We start from the raw sequence: 7,258 nt of genomic DNA on the forward strand, positions 1-7,258 counted from the left end.
CGGTGACTGTGGGTGTTGACTTAGTCTCTGCTCTAGTGGGGCTGATGTGGGAGGCAGGGATGAGGGCAAGATTTCATGCACCAATTGAATTTTTTGTAGTGAGGGCTCTTGCTTGGCTTATTTGCTGCACTTGGAGAGGAATTGTCCAGGAGCAGCAGCTGGAGGAGAAATTGGCAGATGTGGGCCTGAGGAGCCTGGACATTCTTCTAAGGAGACATGAACAGTCCTCAGCTTTCTGCCTCGTGCATAACTGGCTGTGGGTAAGTGGTCAGTGCTTGGAATTCCTCATCTGTATTTGCTGTGATTTTCTTCACACTTTGCTTCCTTGTTGGGTGTGGGGCTCTTTGGGATTAAGGCTGGGGAAGGGACCAGAGTCACAATTGCTAACTTTCACTGGGGAAATAAGCACCCCGACTTTGACAATAAGCCAAAAATCAAGATAAACCCATTTGAAAACAAGGCCAAAACAAGCCAGTCCCTAAGAACCCCAACACTCAATGACTAGATCTCCCCTGGCGTGCAGTCTGGGACTGTGGTGGGCCCGCTGTGCACCTCAACTAGCCGTCCCCTTTGCTCCTCCTTGTCCGTGCTTGCTGGAAGCAAAAAGCTACAAGAAGCAATAAGTTACAAGGCAAAAAGAAGCACAATTTCTATGTGTTTTTCCCCACAGGTTTGGTGTGTCTGACCAGAGTCATCTGTGCAGAGTGACTATTTCAGGTGTCGTCGCAAGGGGTGCTTTCTACTTGTAGTCATAAAGGCGTGATGGGAGGAGGGTTCAGGGCAGAGCCCCACCATGTGGGAGAGGCAAAAAGAAGCGGCTGCCCAACATTGCCAATTGAGATGGTGACTGACTTGTTTTTCTGCTGGATTTAGTACCAAGGGAAAAGAAGTGACGAGTCAGAGTCTACTGCCCTCATGCGATGGAAAGCGAGTGAGAGTGATGGGACTGCGAGAATTATTGATGCCTTGAAAAAGCCGTCCAACTGGGAATGGAACAGTCATCACTGTCAATGAGATAAGTGTCTGTTTTGGTGATTGCTCTGCTCACGGCCCACCTTGCTCCTGAAAGGGATGCCCCGTTTGCTGAGGCTGTGTTTGTAAGAAAAGGTTCCTGACTAGTTGTGGTTTTGAGAGAGAGAGAAGATTCCCATTTTTAGGGGCTGCTCAGTTTTCTGGCCAGGAGCAGTGTGTCCTATGCAGCAGAAGGTTGCATCTAGGAGAATGAGTCCAGGTGGTGAATTGCTTGCCTTTCTCTCTCTCTCTCTCTCTCTCTTCTCTAGTGTGTTGGCCAACACTCTTTCTCAATCTGTCCTTGCCTTTCCTTGTGCTGTCTCCCTTCTTAGGATATCGGCAGGCGAGCTAGGTGTGCACCCCCACAGGTTGTGTCTTGGGAGCCATAAAGAAGTAGGAGGGGACGAAAATCATGCGGGGCAGTCGGTGTGAGACTGGAGCGATGACTGTTGGTGTTGTGGGGCTAAGACAGATCAAAAGCGACGCAGGGAAGAGGGCCTTAATTGGGCTCTATGTAGTGCGGGAGTTCTCAAACTGGGGTTTAGGTCCCGTCAAGGGGCCGCAAGGTTGTTATCTGGGGGGTTGTGAAATGTCATCCTCCATCCTAAACATCACTTTGCTTCCAGCATTTATAATGGTGTTGAATATACAAAAAGTGTTTTTAATTTATAAGGGGAGGGTCACACTCAGAAGCTTTCTATGTAAAAGGGATCATCAGTACAAAAGGTTGAGAACCACTGGTGTAGTGATAGTTCTTGCTTGCCTTTATTAGTTTGCAGAGGAATTGTCCAGGAGTCTCAGCTGGAGAAGAAGCTGGCAGAAGTGGACCTGAACTGCCTGGACATCCTTCTAAGGAGACATGAACAGTCCTCAGCTTTCTGCATTCTGGATAACTGGCTATGAGTAAGAAGTCAGTGTTTTCAATTCCTTATCTGTACTCACTCTTGTTTCCTTCATAGGCCATGTGCTTCCTCGTTGGGTACGAGGCTCTTTGGGATTAAGGCTGGGGAAGGGACAAGAGTCTCCTGAGCAAAGTGACTATTTTGGGTGCAGTTAAAATGGGTCCCTTCTAGTTGCAGCTGTAAAGTAGTAATGGGAGATGGGTTGAGGGCGGAGCTGTGGGATACAGGAGATGTGAAATGAAGAGACTACGTGATATTGCAGACGGAGATGGTAATTTTATTTTTTTTTTCTTCCTTTTACTTCTTCCTTGGTACTAAACCCAGCAGTCACACATCAGAGTCTACTGTCCTCATGCGATGGAAAGTGAGTGAGAGCAGCGAGCCTGTGAGCATTGTTCATGCCAGGCAACAGACGTCAATGTGGGGGTCGAGCAGACGCCACTGTTAGTGAGATAAGTGTCTGTTTTGCTGAGGGTTCTGCTTATGGCCCATATCAGTTTCTTGCCCCCCTCTCTCTCTCTCTCTCTCTTACTCTCTTCTCTAGTGTGTTGGCCAATAATCTGTCTCTGTCCTTGCCTCTCCTTGTGCTGTCTCCCTTCATAGGACACGGGCAGGAGTGCTAGGTGTGTATCCCCACAGGCTAGGTCTCAGGAGCTATGAAGAAGTAGGAGGGGATGAAAATCATGCAGGGTAGTGGGCGCTAGAGTGGAGCGGTGACCGTCAGTGTTGACTCAGTCTCTGTTCATCGAGTCGGGCTGATGTAGATGAGATGGGAGAGGGAGGCAGGGATGAGGGCATTCATAGAGCTCTGTGTAGTGACAGTTCTTGCTTGGCTTTATTAGTTTGCAGAGGAATCGTCCAGGAGCCCCAGCCGGATGAGAATGTCAGAAGTGGACCTGAGCAGCCTGGACATCCTTCTAAGGAAACAAGAATAGTCCTCAGGTTTCTGCCTTCTGCATAACTGGCTGTGAGTAAGGGCTCAGTGGTTTGAACTCAGTCATCTGTACTCGCTGTAGTATTCTTCATTGACCGTGTGGTTTCTTGTTGGGTACAGGGCTCTGTGGGATTAAGGGTGAGGGGCCAGAGTCTGCTGTGCAGAGTGACTCTGTTGGGTGTTGTTGTAAGAGGTGCTTTGTACTTTTAGTCCTAAAGGTGTAATGGGTAGGGGGCGGAACCCCACCGTGCGTGAAAGGGGAAAAGAAGAGCCTAAGAGACATTTCTGACTGAGACGGTAGCTTACTTGTTTTATCCCCTGGTTTTAGTACCAAGAAAAAAGACGTCACATGTCAAAGTCTACTGCCCTTATGAGTGAGAGTGACGAGACTGAGAGCGTTGTTGGTGCCAGGCAGGAGCCGTCCATCTGGGAGCAGAGCATCTGCTACTATCACTGAGATAAGTATCTGTTTTGGTGAGGGTTCTGCTCACGACCCACCTGGCTACAGGTAGAGACACCCCGTTAGGTGGAGTGGGTTTGTACGAAAAGGTTCCTGACTAGCTGTGGTTTTGAGGGAGACACGGTCCCCATTTTCAGGGGCTGATTTCTCTGGCCAGGATCGGTGTGTCCTCGGCAGGAGAAGGTTAGATCCATGAGGGATGACTCCAGGTGGTGAGTTGCTTGCCTTCCTCCTCTGTTTCTCTCTCTGTCTTCTCTACTCTACTGTGTTGGCCAACACACACTCTCTCTCTTTCTCTCTCTCTTGGCTGTCTCCCTTCATAGGGCATGGGCAGGAGTGCTATGTGTGCATCCCCTCAGGCTAGGTCTCGGGAGCTATGAACAAGTAGGAGGGGACGAAAATCATGCATCGTAGTGGGCGCTAGAGTGGAGGGGTGACTGTGGATGTTGACTGTCTCTTTTCAAGTGGGCCTGATGTAGATAGGCAGGGATGAGGGCAAGATTACCTGCACCAGTTGAATTTTGTGTAGTGATGGCTCTTGCTTCGCTCATTTCCTGTGCTTGCAGAGGAATTGTCCAGGAGCTGCAGCTGAAGGAGAAAGTGGCAGACGCGGACCTGAGGAGCCTGGACATCCTTCTAAGCAGACATGAATGGTCCTCAGATTTCTGCCTCCCGCACAACTGGCTGAGAGTAAGCGGTCAGTGCTTGGAATCCCTCATCTGTACTGGCTCCGGTTTTGTTCAGAGGCTCTGAATTTCTTCATTGGACACAGTGCTCTGTGGGATTCAGACGAGGCAAAGGCACAAGTCTCCTGTGCAGAGTGAGTATCTTGGATGTAGGTGCAGTGGGCTGCTTTTTAGTTGTAGTGCTAAAGCTGTAATGGGAGGAGGGTTGAGGGCGGAGCCCTGAGGTGTGGTAGATGCGAGAAGAAGAACCTATGCACGTTGCAGACTGAGATGCTAACTGATTTGTTTTTCCCCCTAGTGCTGGGTTTAGTACCAAGTGGAGAATCAGAGTCCACTCCGCACATGCCATGGAAAGGGAGCGAGAGCTGGGAGATTCTAAGCATTGTTGATGCCAGGGAAGAGCCATCCAGCTGGGAGTGGAGCAAGGACCACTGTCCGTGAGATAAGTGTCTTGTTAGGTGAAGGCTCTGCTGTGGTTAGGAGGGAGACAAGGTCCCTATTTTCAGGGGCTGCTCAGTCCTCTGGCCAGTATCGGTGAGTCCTCTGCAGCGGAAGGTTGGATCCAGGAGGATGACTCCAGGTGACAAGTTGCTTGCCTGCCTTCCTCCCGTGTTTCTCATTTTCTCGCTCTCTGTCTCTCTAGTGTGTTGGCCAATGCGCTCTCTTAATCTGTCCTTTCCTTTCCTTGTGCCATCTCCCTTCTTAGGACACAGGCAGGCCTGTGAGGTGTGCATCTCCACAGGTTAGGTCTTGAAAGCCCTGGAGTAGTAGGAGGGGACGAAAACCATGCGGGGTAGTGGGTGTGAGAGTGGAGCAGTGACTGTCAGTGTTGAATCGGTCTCTGTTCAAGTGGGGCTGATGTAGATGGGGTGGAAGAGGGAGGCAGGATTGAGGGCAACATTTTCAAGTACCATTAGAGCTGTGTGTAGAGATGGCGCATGCTTGGCTTTTGCAGCTGCACTTCCAGAGGAATTGTCCAGGAGCTCGAGCCAGAGGAGAAACTGGCAGAGGTGGATCTGAGCAGCTTGGACATGTTCTAACCAGACAGGAACAGCCTCAGCTTTCTGCCTTCTGAACAACTGGCTGTGAGTAAGAGGTCAGTGCTTTCAATTCCTTATCTGTACTCGCTGTAGTTTACTTCACAGGCCTTGTGCTTCCTCGCTGGGTACAGGACATTGTGATATTAAGGCTGGTGAAGGGACAAAAGTCTCCTGAGCAAAGTGACTATTTTGGGTGCAGTTACAATGGATCCCTTCTAGTTGCAGATGTGTAGTAGTAATAGGAGATGGTTTGATGGCGGAGCCGTGGGATATGGGAGATGTGAGATGAAGAGACTACGTGACATTGCAGATGGAGATGCTAATTTGTTTGTTTTTCTCTCCTCTGCTGGGTTTAGTACCAAGGAAAAATAAGTCACATGTCAGTCTACTGCCCTCATGCAATGGAAAGTGAGTGAGAGCAGCGAGCCTGTGAGCATTGTTCATGCCAGGCAAGAGCCGTTCATTTGGGAGCCAAGCAGATGTCACTGTCAGTGAGATAAGTGTCTGTTTTGCTGAGGGTTCTGTTATCAGCCAATCTGACTCCAGGTACAGACACCCTGTTAGCTGGGGCTGATTTGTCAGAAGAGTTTCCTGACTAGCTGGGGAGACAAGGTCCCCATTGTCAGGGGCTTGTCATTGCTCTGTTCACAAGCAGTGTGTCCTCCGCAGGAGAAGGTTGGATCGGGGAGGATGACTCCAGATGGTGAGTTACTTGCCTTTCTCCTGTGTTGTGCTCTCTCTCTTCTCTAGTGTGTTGGCCAACACTCTCTTTCTCTCTCTCTCTATCTCTGTCCTTGCCTCTTTGTGCCATCTCCCTTCATAGAACAGGGGCAGGAGTGCTAGGTGTGCATCCCCACAGGCTTGGTCTCGGGAGCTATGAACAAGTAGGAGGGGATGAAAATCATGCAGGATAGTGGGCGCTAGAGTGAGGCAGTGTCTGTGGATGTTGACTCAGTCTCTGTTCATTGAGTCCGGCAGATATAGATGGAATGGGAGAGGGAGGCAGGGATGAGGACATTCATAGAGCTCTGTGTAATGATGATCCTTGCTTGGCTTTATTAGTTTGCAGAGGAATTGTCCAGGAGCCCTCGCCGGAGGAGAATATGCAGAAGTGGATCTGAGAAGCCTGGACATCCTTCTAAGGAGACATGAATAGTCCTTGGGTTTCTGCATAACTGGCTGTTCCTCATCTGTACTTGCTGTAGTTTTCTTCATAGGCCGTGTGCTTCCTCCTTGGGTACGGGGCTCTGTGGCTGGGGAGGGGCCAGAATCTGCTCTGCAGAGTGACTACGTTGGGTGCCATTAAGAGGGCCAATGTAAACAGGAGAAAAGGGGCCTGAACCCTGATTACAGGGCGGTCACCCTTTCTTTAGTAAAATACGCCCCCTTTAAACTCGGTGTGTGCGGGGGGAAGTCCCCAGTGTGAAAAGATCTGGAAATAAACAGGTAAGGGAGGGATCCTGCTGAGTGTCTCCTTTCTGATCAATCCTCCATCTCTCAGCGACACCCTTCCGGACTTACCTTCCTACCTCACCAAGAAAATAACTTTGTGCTCCCTAACCTTTACCAGAAAAGACCTCTCTTCCTTGTGACGCAGTCCTGTTAGTAGGGTTAGGTGCACCCAGGTGCTGGCTCTGAATACCATCGCATGTGCTTACAACACCTGAACATCAACACATTTCAGAAAGGATAGCCACATCAATCCCTTTGGACGTAGCCCTAGGAATCTCCTCTGTCTATCTCCAAAGAAACACAAGGCCTGGAATTTGGACACAGCTGAGGGAGCTGTCCGAATGTCTACAGTTGAACACTCATCAGTGCGACGGTGTCTTTCTTGTGCACAAGAAAACAAAGGGTCAAAGTTGTGGTTGGTTGAGCGGTGTAAATTGGGCAGGGCAAAAGGACTTGAGGAAGGATGAGGTGGAAGTGAGGGTCTGAAAGGAGCTCCCCACCTCACCTGTTCATTTCCAGACTGTGTGACATTTGCATGGTTGGGCCATTTCTTGGCTTTTTTGAGAAAAGGGGCGAATTTTCCACGGCCTCCACCATCCCCTTACAGCTGCCCCTTGGCCACACCATGTTGCATCTGACCTGGATAGGTCGCAAGTAAGATTTCACTTCAAATCTCAAAGTCCAGTAGAAATAATTGTGGGGGAATTTCCTGTCACTAAGAGAAAGGGAAGCTCAAGCCTTCTCAAGGGGTGGGGTGTCGCTCAGCCACAGGC

The 7,258-nt window shown here is 49.8% G+C and overlaps 1 long non-coding RNA gene across 11 annotated transcripts; it reads left to right on the forward strand.

Moving 5' to 3' along the window:
• Positions 1-1,513: 1,513 nt before the first annotated feature.
• LOC120386631 lies at positions 1,514-5,634 on the forward strand. 11 transcript variants are annotated; one of them, XR_005589814.1, is made up of 6 exons: positions 1,514-1,921; positions 2,238-2,356; positions 2,756-2,880; positions 3,176-4,127; positions 4,292-5,089; positions 5,390-5,634. It is a non-coding gene; the product is annotated as an uncharacterized LOC120386631 (long non-coding RNA). The 11 variants fall into 11 exon arrangements; XR_005589823.1 differs by having other exon boundaries at positions 4,292-5,078; XR_005589815.1 differs by having other exon boundaries at positions 2,238-2,277.
• The last annotated feature ends 1,624 nt before the right edge of the window (positions 5,635-7,258 follow it).

Source organism: Mauremys reevesii, linkage group 19 (assembly GCF_016161935.1).
Source record: "Mauremys reevesii isolate NIE-2019 linkage group 19, ASM1616193v1, whole genome shotgun sequence".
NCBI lineage: Eukaryota > Metazoa > Chordata > Testudines > Geoemydidae > Mauremys > Mauremys reevesii.